A 14,371-nucleotide genomic window follows, 5' to 3' on the forward strand; every position below is an offset into this window, starting at 1 on the left:
ATGATTAAAAGGGTTTGGGGGATTTTTTTGTAAAGATGAAAGACTTTATACCTCTCTGGTAAATGTAAAAATATTAATTGAAGGAAGTATTAATTGTCAGTAGAAGAACAAACGTGGCTTAAAATGCATGTGAAGATGTTGGAATTTACAAATGACCTGATAATGTAGAAACTATAAAATACAAAACAATACTTAATTAAAACATACACATTTGAGAAGGAAAATAATTGTAATTTGATGTATTCTTCATTTTAATAGATATTTCCTCAGCTTCATTGAGCCTTGGTACTTTTTTTAATAAATGGCTCCCATGTCCTGTATTTTCCATTTATTAAGCAACTCCATTTTTGCTGTTTGTTTGCTACTTTCAGAACCTTCTTAGTCGAATCAAGAGAAGAGCAGCTTCTCCTGAAGGTGTCTGCAGAATTTGGCAGCTGTTCCACACTTCTGAACTTGATGAATGTTGCAGTTAAAACACCACAGGCCACCCCCAAAGTGGACAACGACTACTTGGGGAAAGCAAAGGTGAATTTTGCCATGAAAACTGAGCAATTACTTCAGCACTTAACACCTAAAGAGGTCAGGACAAGGGTCCCAGCAGCTTTCTCCTCTGGGTTAATCCCTGCAGTGCTTTGTGGCAGGTCCTTGGTGTGCTCAGTGCCCTGGCACTGCTGGCCCTGCAGATATAAATCAGGAGAAGAGCTGCCCTCGCAGATCTCAGATGAGGAAAGTGTTTATTTTTGGTGGTCACAGCAAGCTCTCTCCTCAGCTGTCACAGCCTGGGTCAGGAAAGCAGAGGGCTCTGTTTCCTCGGGAGCTGCTTTGCCTCTCTGCTGGGAATTAGCCAGGCATTAGTCATGGCTTTGCTGAGACCCCTCTTTGCCCTTTCCAAACAAATGGCTCTGGAGGAGAAGGGCAGGGCTGGGAGTCTTGGGAGGGATGAGGCTCCTTCCAGCCAAGCTCTGCTCGGGATGAGTGATTTACAGAGCTGGAGCCGAGCCCTGGGGAGCCTGGGGAGCCCATCTCCCGTGGCTAAGCAGGAGTTCAGCTGATCAAACAAGGTGATCTCATTTCCCCTGGGGTTGCTGAGGCTGGTGGGGATGAGGTTTGGTGCCTGGGCACGGAGCAGCCTATGGAGGCTGTGCCAGAGAGGAGTGCAGGGGCACACTCTGCTCTCCATCCCATCTCATCCCTCTGCTAGGAGTCCATCATGTCTGTGAGGCAGGCTTGTGATGCTCCTCTCCTCATTCTGGGACAAATGCCAGAAATCCTGCCCAAGCAGGAGAGGGAAAGGCCCTGTTCCTCATCCTAGAGCCAGTGGAGGTCAGGAGACTGCAGCCACTCCCACATGAGAGCAGTGCTGCTGGCAGGATGGGGCAGCCTACCTGATCTCTGGCAACCAGCATGGACAATGGGAACAAAATCCTTCATGACACATCCTTCTGTGCCTGTCTGGAGGTTTTACTGATGAAAGAGCTCACAGGAATCTGTGGAAACCAGTGGGAATGCTTTGCTGCTCCCTTAGGACTGGATTCTGCCCTGGGGTTCTTCAGTCACTTTTCTGTTTGTCACTGTCATTTTCACCTGTTCTCTCTGAATCTCTTCTCCACACACTATTTTCACTTAGAACTGGAGATATTTGCTGCTGTCAGGCCCAGAGCAGACAGGGACTCCTCTGAGGAACTCTGCTCATTGCACAGATGGGAACTGCTGACATACTCCAGTAATGGAAATTCTCAAAGTATATTTCCCCCTGCCCTTGCTGCACCAGATTCCCAACAAATACCCTGGGTTAGTCATGAGGAGTGGGCAAGTGTTCAGTTTTTATTCTCGTGCTTTTGAAAACTGCATTGGAGCAGACCCTACAGAAGCAATGCTCCATTTCATCCTCAGAGTAATAGCGCGTCCAGCGCCAAGCTCAGGCCCAGGGCTGACCTCTGCTTAAGGAGTGGGGATCAGACTTCCACTGCCAGCCCATCTCCCACTTGGCCCTACACCCCTGGAAAAGGGGAGGAAGCATCTTGAAAGGGAACAACACAATAATATCTTCCCAGTGATCTGCCATTAACCCCCGTGTGGGCTTAAAGCAACATTGCACAGGAACAAAAATCAGCAGATACTTTTCCAAAGGCAGCCAAAAGCTGTTCTTTATCTGCTCAGGTCTTTGCTGCCTGGGGCTATCTGAGTCATTCTTCTCACTAAAGTCTGAGCATGATTTCCTTTCTCCTCCTGTGAAAAGTTTACACTTAGAAGACTCATGCATGAAGGACCAAAAGACATTTGGTTTGGCGGCACAGTAAAAGTGTTTGGAGTCTTCATTGCTTCATTACTTTATCCTGGATTCCACAGATCAGCTTCCTCACAGCTACTGCTGCTGCTGCTAAAATCTGTGCTGGGGCTCTGTGCACTGACACGTGCTGCAAAATGTGCCTTTTGCACCAATTGTTTCCTGTGCTGGAACAACCTGCATGGAAAAACAAAAAAATCTTTTCTCCAATTCATGTAACTAAACTTGTACCACGCAGATGTTTCTTTGTATTTTTCTGTTTTTATGACTTTGAGAACTTTTCACAGGGCAAGAAGAATCATCAGGGATGCAAGAAGGAGAGATGAGGGATGAGGTGCTTGGGGAACACAGTTAAGGCATAACAAAATAAAGCTCCAAGAGGAGAGGGATGGAGCAGTAGGTCCTTTTTCCTGTGCCAGATGAGGTTCATCCCTCTGCCAGCCTGACATGACACAGCCCCCCCCCCCCTCTGCTCTGAAATAGGCTGAGTTGTTTCAAATACATGTGGCTAGTAGGGGTTAAGTGTTACATTAAGACAGGGTTTGTAGAGAGAGATAAAACCTTTAACAGATAAAGAAAGATGGTCAAGGAAATAAAATTGCATGTAAAACTTTCTGTATATTTACTTCCCATAGCATCTAGCTTGCTTTCCTTGAGAATGTTTGTTTTTCCTTAAATATTTTTTTCTTTTTTATTTTCAAACTTAAAAAAGGTTGATTTTAGATTTTATTGATGGGAGGTTTCAATTTTATTGATTGTAGAACTGTACATAAGCCTTTGCTTTCACCTATGTTTCCAATGGAAATAAGTGTATTGTGTATTGGAAGTTAACTTCTTTAGTGATGGTGCTAACAGTTTTTTGGATTGGTTATTTGGTGAAAACTGAAAAATAATAACAATTCCATTAAAACTGGGAGTGTCCCTGAACATGTCCTTTTGTAGAACAGACCCTTTCCTTGGGGGAGTGAAACTTCTCACTGGAAAACTTTTAGTCTGATTTGATTTTTGCCTTTTCTACATTTTGGTTCTGGTTCCCCATCAAATTATTTGCCTTTGCCTGTGCCCCCTTGTTCCCCATCTGCCTCTCTCTAATGGGAAATAAATCTCCCAGCTCTGTTCTATTCCTGCCCATCCCATAGTCTTCTGTTCTCCCTGAATCACTGGGATGATACAGCTCCATTTATAACACGCTAAAAGTATCATTTATATTTTTCCCACAATCCCTTTTGACTGGTGTCAGAGACAGAAACAGTAAGAAAATAAACCCCAAGGATCAAAAAGAAAATCCTTGTGGCTCTGTCTGCAGTGAGGATGAGATCCTTTCCCAGCAGAGATGGATGATCTGCCTTCTCTCCCCTCTGCTGCCATTCTTCTCTCTCCCTCCCAGGCCAGTCCTGGGGGTGTGAGATGGGACAGAGATTTCTCCTGGGGACAGTGGACACAGCCCAGCACAGTGAGGAGAGGCCATGAGGAAGGGCTGAGAGAGGTTGGATCATTCAGCCTGGAGAAGAAAAAGCTCCTTTGGTGCCTGAAGGGGCTCCAGGAGAGCTGGGGGAGGCTTCTGTCAAAGGGCATGGAGTGACAGGACAAGGGGGAGTATCTTCAAACTGACAGAGGGCAGGTTTAGATGGGATATTAGGAAGAAATCCTTCCCTGTGAGGGTGGGCAGGCCCTGGCACAGGGTGCCCAGAGCTGTCCCTGGATCCCTGGCAGTGTCCAAGGCCAGGCTGAACAGGGCTTGGAGCAGCCTGGGACTGTGGAAGGTGTCCCTGCTCATGGATGGGGTGGAATGACATGATCCTGAGGCCCTTTCCCAAACCACTCTGTGGTTCTCTGAGCCTGACCTCATTTCAGTGCCCAGCACAGCCCTGGGGTGTCAGGGCACTGTCAGCACCCAAAGGCTGCTGAGGGATCCTCTCCCTGAGGGAAAACATCACAGCTCCTGGAGTTCCCTCTCAGCAGCACCAGCTCCCACAGCCCTGCAGTGTCTGGTTTGTTTCCATCTGCCCTGAGCTCAGTCTCCTGCTCCCAGAGGCACCAAGCCACACTGGCAGCATGGGGAACAAAATGGAGAGGAAAAGGGAAAAAAGCATTTGATTCCTGGCAGGTAGACAGAAATTTGGGGTTCCTCCTGCTCCCTCCTGCCTCCAGGAGAACACACCTTACCTAAAAGGTGACCTTTTGTCTCCTTCCTGCCCATCTGAGCTGGGAGCTGCCCCTGGATCCCTGGAAGTGGGATCACATATGATGACAGACAGACTCCAGCAGGAGCAAATTGGGCTGGAACTCACTCCAGAGAAAATTGTTGCAAGGCGTGCACAGGCTGGGCTGCATTAGGGAGAGCACAGAGGCAAATGTTTGTGTCATTTGCAAATGCCACTACAAGGGGACAGAGGAATAGATGAGCATTTTGAACTCCAAAGGTTAATGCAGAGAACATGAAATAATGCTCTGTGTTTGCCTTTTGAAGACTACTCTCATCTGGGGGGAGTTTGGATGAAATTAGATCAATCACTACTACCTGCAATTATTTTGCTTTCATCTTCTCATTTTATTTTGTTTTAAAGTTGATTCTTGCTTGCTATTTTTTCCCCACAGGAAGTTCCTGGATTCTCGATATTCACCAGAATTTTAGTTAGTGTATATGCTGAGACTCTATGGTATGACTGGAGGTTAGTGAGGATGGATATGGAAGCATCTTAATGCTGTAGAAACTTCATAAGAATAAAACCTTTATCAAAAATCCCAGAAAAAAAAAATTAAGTGCAAGAAATTTGAAAGCATATCCTTGCCTGAGCAAATAGCACTTTCAGGCTGATCTGCAGGAAAGGCCACAGTAACTCATTAACTCATCACCATTTAATGAGGAGCTGTGTGTTCTGGCCACATCCATCACTGCCACCCTGCTCTGAACAAACTCCCTGACTTCCTGAAGATGCACAACCCTGAACCCTGCTGAGCTCCCTTTCAGGCCAATGGGAGCTTCCTTCCCTATTTTAAGACATGAAGCAAATTTTGGAAGTAAGAGAGTACCATATTCATGGCCTCTCTCCCAACCACAGCACCACCACATCTCTGAGTCCTTTGACACCAGACAGACACTCAGGGTCTATTGTTGGGATGGTCACAACACACAGAGTGACACCACAAAAGTTCAGGAGGCTCTTTATTATGGCTGCATGGTGTCTTTTATACAGTTTTTACAACCTCAAGGGCAACTTCTAATTGATTAATAGCTTTATTGTTAATTATTCTATTGATTAGTAAAAAGTATTTTACTTGTCCATCAAATAGATCTATTCTTGGATTCTTTACTTATTTTCTTTACTGATTTTCATGGGACATATCCCTTGTTGTGACAGGTGCACTTATTTTTCACCTTCAGAATAGATTGTTGTGTTAAAGGAACTTCTCATTCTCAAAACAGCTTCATATGGGCACTTGCAAATTTCTTGTTAGCTGCACTTAGAAGAAATGACAGTCCAGCTTTTTACCCCATTCCTACAGCAGTCCAGATGCCAGCTCTGTCCCTGGAGTTGGGGGCAGAGCACTGGAAATGCACGACTCATCTGTAACAAGTTTGGCAAACAAGGTAATGGCGAGCCAGTCCTGAAGGTTCCATCAGTCTGTCCCTGTCCAGGGCAGGCTGATCCTGCCTCTCTCCCTGAAGTGGCTGCATGTCAGCCTCATCCATCTCTCACTGTCCTCTGGGCTGCAGAGTCCAGGAATTTAATAGACACAGCCTGAGCAGCTTCAGTAGCTTCAGTAGGTGCCTGGTGGAAGGGGCAAGGCTGAGCCTCTGAACATCCTGAAGGATGGATGAGCATCAGGCAGCCTCACAAATTATTGTCTGTCTAAGGTCAGAGGATGTAAGGGCATGTTGTCACCATGACAGATTGAGAGATCATATGCTCTGTGTTTAATCCCAAAATATTCCTTACATCTTAAAATAAGGAGCCTGGAAGGCTCCCCACCAGCTCCATTCTGACATATTCCAGTAGAGCTTTGCTGCTTGAGCTGGGGGGTGATGTAGGATAATTTTGTCATCATTTTGCTACCAAAATTGTTGCCTTATGTTTATAATGTTTTTTTGTCTGACTGTGCCCATGGTTGAAGAGTTAATTTAATCTGTAATTAGTTGCTTGCCTGTTAACCCTTGCTGATCTTCCCTTCCTGTTTTGTCTTTTATAGTTAAGGGGATTAATTTTCTAACACGCAGCATCTCTCATTCATTTGGGTTTCTGCATCTGGACATTTACCTTGTTTACCCCTAAGCTGATACAGCCCACCCTGGCTGGAGTGACCTGTGCCACATCATCAGAGCTGTTGGGCTACTGAAGCAAGACTTTATTTGGCATCATTTGTTCTTTTCTGGAGCCAGGTTCTTGCCTGTGGTTTGTGCATTTGGTGCCCTGTGGGGTCTGGGCTAGGACAGAGGGATGGTTTTCAATGGTTTGTGATTTCTGTGACAGCTGGAAATAGGCTATGGAAAAGGGTGGCAGGACAGTATCCTGGAGTTTAATTAACTTCTGCCTTCTCGAGCTCCAAACTGCATTTAAACCCAAACTACCAGCTCGTCCAAGCAATAGCCAACCTTTCATTCCTCTTCCTTCCACCCCTTCCTCTCTTCATCTCACTTCATCCCCTTTCCCACCTGCTTTCCCTGCATTTGGCTTTCAGCTGCTCCAGGCCATGATGAGCCACCTCACATTCCTGTCAGCAGGTTCAAAGGATTTATTGAATGTCAGCAAGACTTTGGGACATTTTTTTTGCCCTAAAATATCTCTGTTTGAGTAGGAGTCCTGTTAGCAGGCCCAGGTGACATTTTCCAAAGGAGCTCTGTGGAGCAGGAGCTCAGATCTCAAGGAACAGCTGTACACAGGGGTACCTTGATCCCTTATGTGTTATTTAAAGCCCCTGCCTGTTGTCCTGATGCAATCCACTCAGAGGATGAAACCTCTATATGCAAGGATTTGCATTTCTCTTCTGCAGTCCAAAGCAGAAAACAATCTGTTTATGGGGACAGTGAGTTTGCTGTGTTTGTGGTTGCTGGATGAGCTTTCTGTTGGATTGGATTTGTTGTTAGATGAGAAATATTCAGGGGACAGAGTTTTGTGGTGGAATAAAACTGTGCTTTTCGCGAGCAGGAACTCTACATGGCTGATTTCAGGATGTACCTTTCCTCCCCAGAAGAAACAAAACTTTGAAGCAGACTCTAAAAGCCACAGTTAGTCTCCAGAACTGCCACAGACCAAGCTGTAGACCGTGGGCTTTGTGACTGTGAAGCTTCTCTGGAACTGCTGTATGAACCTCTCCTGCACAGGGAGAGGTTTGCTGTGATGTCTGAACAGGTGGAGCAGAGGATGGTTAAAACCAGCCACTTATGGGAAATCTGAGTCATGAAAACCATTGGATAAATTTAAATACATTATTCTAGCTTGGAGGAGGAGACCATCTGGGTAAGCTGAAGGATGTGTGTCTTGCTGGGGGAAGAGTTATTTGAAATGACAAAAGAACTGTCCTGAGCTGGAAAAATCTGCCAGGCCCAAGATTAAAAAAAACCAGCTTGGAGTGACACTGATTTAATGTTTGCATGTCAAGAATCTAGCTAAGGGCCATCATATTAAAATGTTTTTAAAATACTTTTGCTCGTATTTGCCAGTTATATAAAGCAGAAATGCCTGGGAATTTAATTAGAACTTCATATTTTAATGTTTCTTTTAGAGATTTTTAAAGAAATTGTGATATTTGAACTCCAAATTCTATGATGGCTCTGCTTTAAATAAAAAATCTGGGGAGGAAACGGGAGGATCTCCTTGCAGCCAGGCTGCAGTGGGCTCACACAGGCTGTTAACTTGTTTTTGAGGCTTAAGGCTCTGGTTTGCCACCTGGCTCATCCCCAGAGGTCAGGCTGTGAATGGCAGCCAGGTGTCCCCTGGTGGACGTGCCCCATCTGCCACAGGACACAGAGCTCCCAGCCTGGTGCTCTGGCTCTGCCTCCTGGCCTCAATAACATCAGCCTGGTGTGCCAGCACTAATCTCAGGTAGACTCCCATCCAATTCCATTAATCTTCCCAAAGAACAGGTCCTCGTGGCAGAATCTCTCCTGGAAGCCAGCTGAGAGCCAGCTGAGAGCCAGCTGGGCAGAGGGAGAGGCAGGAGGAGGGAGGAGAGGGGCTGGCTGTCCCAGGTTAGAGTGGAGAGTGGGCAGAGGAGCCCAGCACTGAGCTAGGACTGAGACTGAGGGAATGAAGGTGGTGTGAGACAAACGAACTGAAATCAATGACTGAAGGCCTCTGGCCATGCTGATGGACTGATCAGCCATAAAGTGTGTCTTAAAAGCACCCTCTGCCATGCTCTCCTGTCATCCTCTTGGGAAATGCACAGCTCAGTGGTGCCACCACTCCTGGGGACCCAGGGACAGCTGCAGCCCCCAGTGATCTGACCCTGGGACATTGCCAAGGTCAGCAGAGTGATCCAGGCCTGGTGCCATGGCAGAACAGGATTTGCAGAAAAATCCATGCACACACTGCTGCAAAGGCCCGTGGGGATTCCTCTCCAGCCTTGCTTTAGGCAGACATGGTAATTCTGAGTTTTACTATATTTTTTACAAGCATAGATCTCAAAACCCTATGGTACAGAACTCATCATCACCACCTTACAGATGGGGTCGCTGAAGCAGAAAGATGGGAAATGACTTCCCTGGAACCATTAACTGGGTAAATGACAGGGCTAAAAATAGAGACCAGATCCTCAACCTTTCACACAACCCACTGCCATCCCTGTCTCAGAGGGGAGATGCCAAGGGAGTTGGTTAAAGAAGGCAGCAGCTCTTTAACTAATACAGGACCTGATTGTTCTGGGTAAGATGCTTTTATGAGATGCTCCACCAAGATCACTCCAGTAAGCCAGCAATATTTTTGGAGAAAAAAAATGGTTGACAGAAAGGCCAGCGAGCCACATATGGCCGTGGTGTGTGTGTCAATCACACCAGCCTAATGCACTCAGAAGTTCCAAATGCCTTTTAAAGCTAATGGTCTGTGCACTAATAGCTGCTGGCCCTGGCACCAGGACTAGCAGCTGGTGCCCCTAATTGGTAGCCCCGAGGAGGAGCACGTGGGCAGAGGGCTGGATTGCAGGAGCAGGGATGGATTAGGAACCCTGCCTTGCTAATTCCATCCTTCAGCATGGTCTTTAATCAAGATGAAAAGCCAAGAGACCGCGAGAGGGTAACAAACAAGAGCTCTGCCTGGTTACCAGTGTCCAGCTCCCCCAGACCTGACAGGCACTGCTGGAACAGCCCTGCCAGCAGCAGCCTGTGGAACTGCCTGGGCTGCAGCTGTTCCCTGCCCCGTGGTGTGTGCTGGACAAAGCTGCATGTAGCATCACAGAATGATACTCCTGCCTCTGGCCTTGTTGGGGATGCTGCCTGTCTGAGGGTGGATGTCAAGTTGTATAAAAGCACCCAAGCATCTCCAGCCAAGCCCAGCAGAAACAAACAGCCTGTCTTACACAGGCTTGGAGCATCTACTGGTGACAGCATCAGCATCTCTCCTTTTCTCCTCAGGTCTCTGCCCTCTGGGGTGTGGAGGAGCCTTGCCCTGTAAGGCAGAAAGAGCCAGAGCACTGAAATGGCCAAGGAAGGCTGTCAGAGAGCTGAAGACATTCAAGGAGATTCCAGGCATTGCTGAAGGAAGGATGGAATGATCCAAGCCACAGCAGGAGGGTGGTTTGAAAGGTGATGTGTTGTGCAGAGCAGTGGGTACCACCTGCTTCCTCGATGGCAGGAGGTTACAAGGCACCCTCTGGTGTCCATTTTTTAACCCAGTAATCAAAGTTTTGATGTTCCTTATGAAGCTGAACCTGGAATTCACCCACTTGAATACCCCCTGCCTCTGTCCCCTCCAGAGCTGGGGTGGCTCAGACGCAAAGTCTCTGCAGCTGCTGAGGATCTCCTGCTGGTGCTCTGCAGATGATCTAGGCCCCACTCCAGTCTCTGGGATGAATTGGGATAATTTGAGGTGGATAATCTTTTGGGGAGACTCTCCCTGCCTTGCTGACTGAGGGTTTGCAGCTCCCAGATTTTGTCTGATCTCAGAACTCTTATTATCTTCCCAGTAACTTCCACTTTGTGGTTCCAGATGATGCAGTGGAGACCGGAATGTCAACAGTGAGACACAGAAAGAGATCACCAGCTCTGAGCACACTCATCGTTAACCTTCCCACTGTTCTCCAGAAATATCCTTTCCCTCTATGCTTGTGACTGAGTCTGAACCTTGCTCCAGATGGCAGTGGGCTGAGGAGATGAAATTTTCCTGCAGTCAGAGCTCCGAGATGCACAAAAGAGGGAAATTGTGAAATTGCAATGACAGGGTTGTTTGGGTAGCTTGTGATGTTCTGGCTTTAGAGAAATCCATGCCTAATGTGCCTGCATGGCAAGGTAAACTAAAGACCATATAATTCTATTTCAGCTTAACATAAGAGGAAGAAACCCATGTCTCCTGGACTGCTGCCTTGTCTGCCAGCATTAGGGCTGGTTTCTACACGTGCTGCTCAGGCATTCCATGTTAAAGAGCTTAGGATAAGGAATTGCTGGGATTTGGTTACTACAGAGCTAAAAGGCTTGGCTCTGCCATGCTCACACTTCCTTTAGAGGATGAGGCACAGTGTGACTGTTCAGGGTTCATGGAGGAGAAAGAATCCATGTGTCTTGGACCTCATCTTTTCTCCCCACTCCCCTGGTGCTGTAGGGATATTGCTGCTATTTTTTTTCTAGTTGTCAGGAGGCTGGGCTCGGGATGAGGGCTGGTTCTAGGAGTCAGGCTGGAGCTGGGAATGGAGTTTGTGCAGTGATGGGATAAGAATCTGGGATTTGGGGTGCTGGGGTGAACTGCTCATCTTAGACAAGGCACTCCTGAGTGGATGGTACATTTCAGAGCTGGAGGCTCAACAGGGAGTAAGGAAACTGTGAGGTGTGCTGCTGCATCTCTCTGTGTCACAGTCTGAGTATCCCACGGGGAAGGCTGAATTCCATGGAGCTGGTGGAGTCTGGGCATATCTTGAACTCTGTCTCCACTCTCCCTTTTCTTGTTTCCTGTTCTACTTCACTTCTGTTTGCATTTGTCACTGAATTTTCTCTCTCCTGCCTTCCTGTTTTGTTCTCCTGATCTTAACAGTCCTACTTCCAAGCCTGGAACATTAAAGAGTGTTTGAACTCAGCAAGTATTTTCTCTTCAGTATGGGACTTAAAATGTTAGCTGAGTTTTAATAGAGCATCATGAATGGCAGTGTGTTGAGGTTAGATCATCGTATATTAAACATGCAAAGAGATACTTTTCACAAAAGCTGCCTCATCTTTCACTGTATATTAATAATGCAGGGAGTTCTAGATCATCTGTCCCTGTCACTGCTGCTGCATGTTGATACACTCACGTGGAATAACTGCTGGAGAGCAAAATACACAAGGATGTTCCCTGGCCTTTTCCCTTCTCCCCAGCAGTACATTTTAGAGATTCTGCACAGGCATCCAAAACTGTCCTGGCAGCAACATTTTGGCAATGTCCAAGTGTGGAGTCTGGACATGCCCTGGCATGGGGTGAGGGCTGTTCTGGAGGGTTGTGTTGGTGCAGACCTCGATGCTCCCTGAATTACTTACAGGACCCTCTCCTGTGCAAAACTGTGACACCTAATTCCCACTCAGGTCTCTGATCTCTGTCTCACAGCTCTGCAGGGTATGAGCATCCTCCACTGTGCACAGTCCTGCCTGGAAAACTGTAGGACACTGAAAAGGAGCCTGCAGAGAACTGAATTTCTTTAGTTCACCCTCTGAGCCTGAGGTTGCAGTGGGCTTCCACAGGATGGAGTGGATTTTTGAACACTGACTTTGTGAAGTGTTCTGTGTCTCCCATAACAACAATTTTTGTTGGAAAGGTGGGAGGGAGCTGCACTGCTGAGGTCCAAAAGTGGGCAGAGGCTGCACAGATGGGGTGGGCTGCCAGCCTACAGCTCCCAGCTACTGCTGGTTCCTCCCCAGGGAGGAAGACAGAGCAGAGGTTCCTCTGCTGTCTCCGCAGGAGGAGCCTGGGCTCTCTCCCATGAACTGCAAGATATTTTTTTCATGAAATCCAGCTCCCCTCATCTAGGTACCTGCAGGTGGCAGGACTGAAGGGAGAAGCCCCACTTTGCACCATCATCTCTGCAAACAGGGCTGGCCTCAGTGTGGAAACCCATGGTCCAGCCACCACCTGCCTGTGTGTGTTAACCCAAACTCTGGAGTGATTCACGCTCCCCTTTTAGCCTCTGCTGCATTCCCAGAGGTGACAGTGGTGGCAGGGCCTCGGCTCAAGGATGGGTTTTCCCTTGCTGAGTGCCCAGATGGAGCTGTGCCCGGCTTGGGGCGAGAACAAGGAGATTTGTGTGCCATGGGGCAGCTCATGGGAGAGGTGACATTGCTGGGGAAATGTTGGAACCCTGGAGAATTTCATGCTTTCTGTGCTAAAGGGCACGGACCCTCAAGCAAGCACTGTTTTTGACCTGAGGCTGTGGAATAGGCTTCCAAAATTGAGTGATAGCACTGGGATTATGGGTGTGTAGTTTGAATAGTATTGTATGATCTCACAGGGTGAAAAACTTAGATTTAAGAGTTTTAGTGTATAGTAATACATGTGAAGCAATATAGAGGATTTAGGGTGTTGTCTAGGTCCTTCTTCTTCACCTTCTTCTTGGTTTTGGGTGGTTTTTTCTAACTGGATTAAAAGATCCCCACTGCAGATCTTGGGTGATCAATTATTGGGTCAAAAGTATAAATAATATAAGTGTCATCTTGTTATTGGGTAAATAGTGCTTAAAAGGCCTTGGAAAGAGTTAGAGGTACTCCACTTTCTACCTTGTTAGTCAGAGCTCATAACTCATGGGACTGTGCTATGGAAAAGAATTAATAAACACTGAGTCCAAACACGAAACTGCAACTCCTGTGCTTTAATCCTGGCTCTAACAGGAAGAAAAGAAGATTAAAAAAACCCACAGAGAAAGGCCCAGCACCCAGAGGCACAGGCAGAGCCCAGGGATAGCGTGGCTGGCACTGGGGGGTGACTTTCTGCAGAGAAACACTCTGGGACTCTCTGGAGCAACAAGGACAAGGACTGAGGCTCCCAGAGCTCTCCCAGGCACTGGGACATTACAGCCCCAGACTGATGTCACTAATGAGACATCCTGCTTTATGCAATAATGTGTTTGTGTGACTCACCCTAATGAACACAAAACAATCCCATGGGCCTCCTAATGGAACTCCTGGTCTTTATGTCCCAGGGCTTGCCATGAATTATTTAAGACATCTGGAGGGATTTGTGAGTAATGAAATCTTTGCTGATCCTGTCTCACCTCAGATGGCCTCAAAGGAGGTCTGGGGAGCAGCTTTGGTTCTGCTTCAGTCTCACCCATCACCTGCAGAGCAGCCAGCTTGAAAATTTCTCTGTGTTCTTGTCCTCTACTTTCACTCAGCTCTTTGCTATGTTTCCTCTGCCCTCCCTCCACTTAAAAAATAAGATTTGCCTTTCAATGTCACACATCTACCTTGGGTGGGCTGAATCTGGGTCTGTCAGAAAGGAAGAAGACCTTATCCAGGGAAATGTGTGTGAAGTGTGTTTAAGACTGTTCAGTATCCAAACTCTTGGGTTTTCACAGCCCCTCTCCTTTGCAGGTGAGATCCTGATAAAATCCGTAATGGATTGAGCCAGTGTGTGTGTGTCAGTTCCATCCATCAGCAAGCCCAAGGTAGGAAAAGTGGATGAGAAGTATGAGCTACCAAACAGATTTTATGACCAATTGCACACCAGGATTTGGTTTTGGTGTTTATGCGACAATATGAAAAATTTTTGAAGGAAAAAAAAAAGGGATGAATAGAGGAGGAAGCATGGAAGTTTGTGGCTTTGATGTTCAAAGAAATGAGCAAATTAAGCGTCTTCATGAAGGAGGAAGCAGGCCACTGCTTTAATGGTAGGAGGTTCTGTTTAATTTTTTTTTTTTCTTTTGGGGTTTTTAATAATTGAAAAAGAACCAACCAACCCAGAAAAGGAAAAATCACAT

The 14,371-nt window shown here is 46.8% G+C and overlaps 1 long non-coding RNA gene across 3 annotated transcripts in view; it reads left to right on the forward strand.

Moving 5' to 3' along the window:
- Positions 1-13,923, forward strand: part of LOC310915923 — a 29,979-nt gene extending 16,056 nt beyond the window's left edge. For 2 of the 3 annotated variants that reach the window (XR_014591235.1, XR_014591236.1), the window contains 2 exons: positions 372-525; positions 9,855-13,923. This is a non-coding gene — a long non-coding RNA (uncharacterized lncRNA). The remainder of the gene's footprint in view (positions 1-371; positions 526-9,854) is intronic. The other variant, XR_014591237.1, reaches the window with a different exon arrangement.
- The last annotated feature ends 448 nt before the right edge of the window (positions 13,924-14,371 follow it).

Source organism: Zosterops lateralis (genome assembly GCF_965231275.1).
Source record: "Zosterops lateralis genome assembly, chromosome: 16".
Taxonomy (NCBI): domain Eukaryota; kingdom Metazoa; phylum Chordata; class Aves; order Passeriformes; family Zosteropidae; genus Zosterops; species Zosterops lateralis.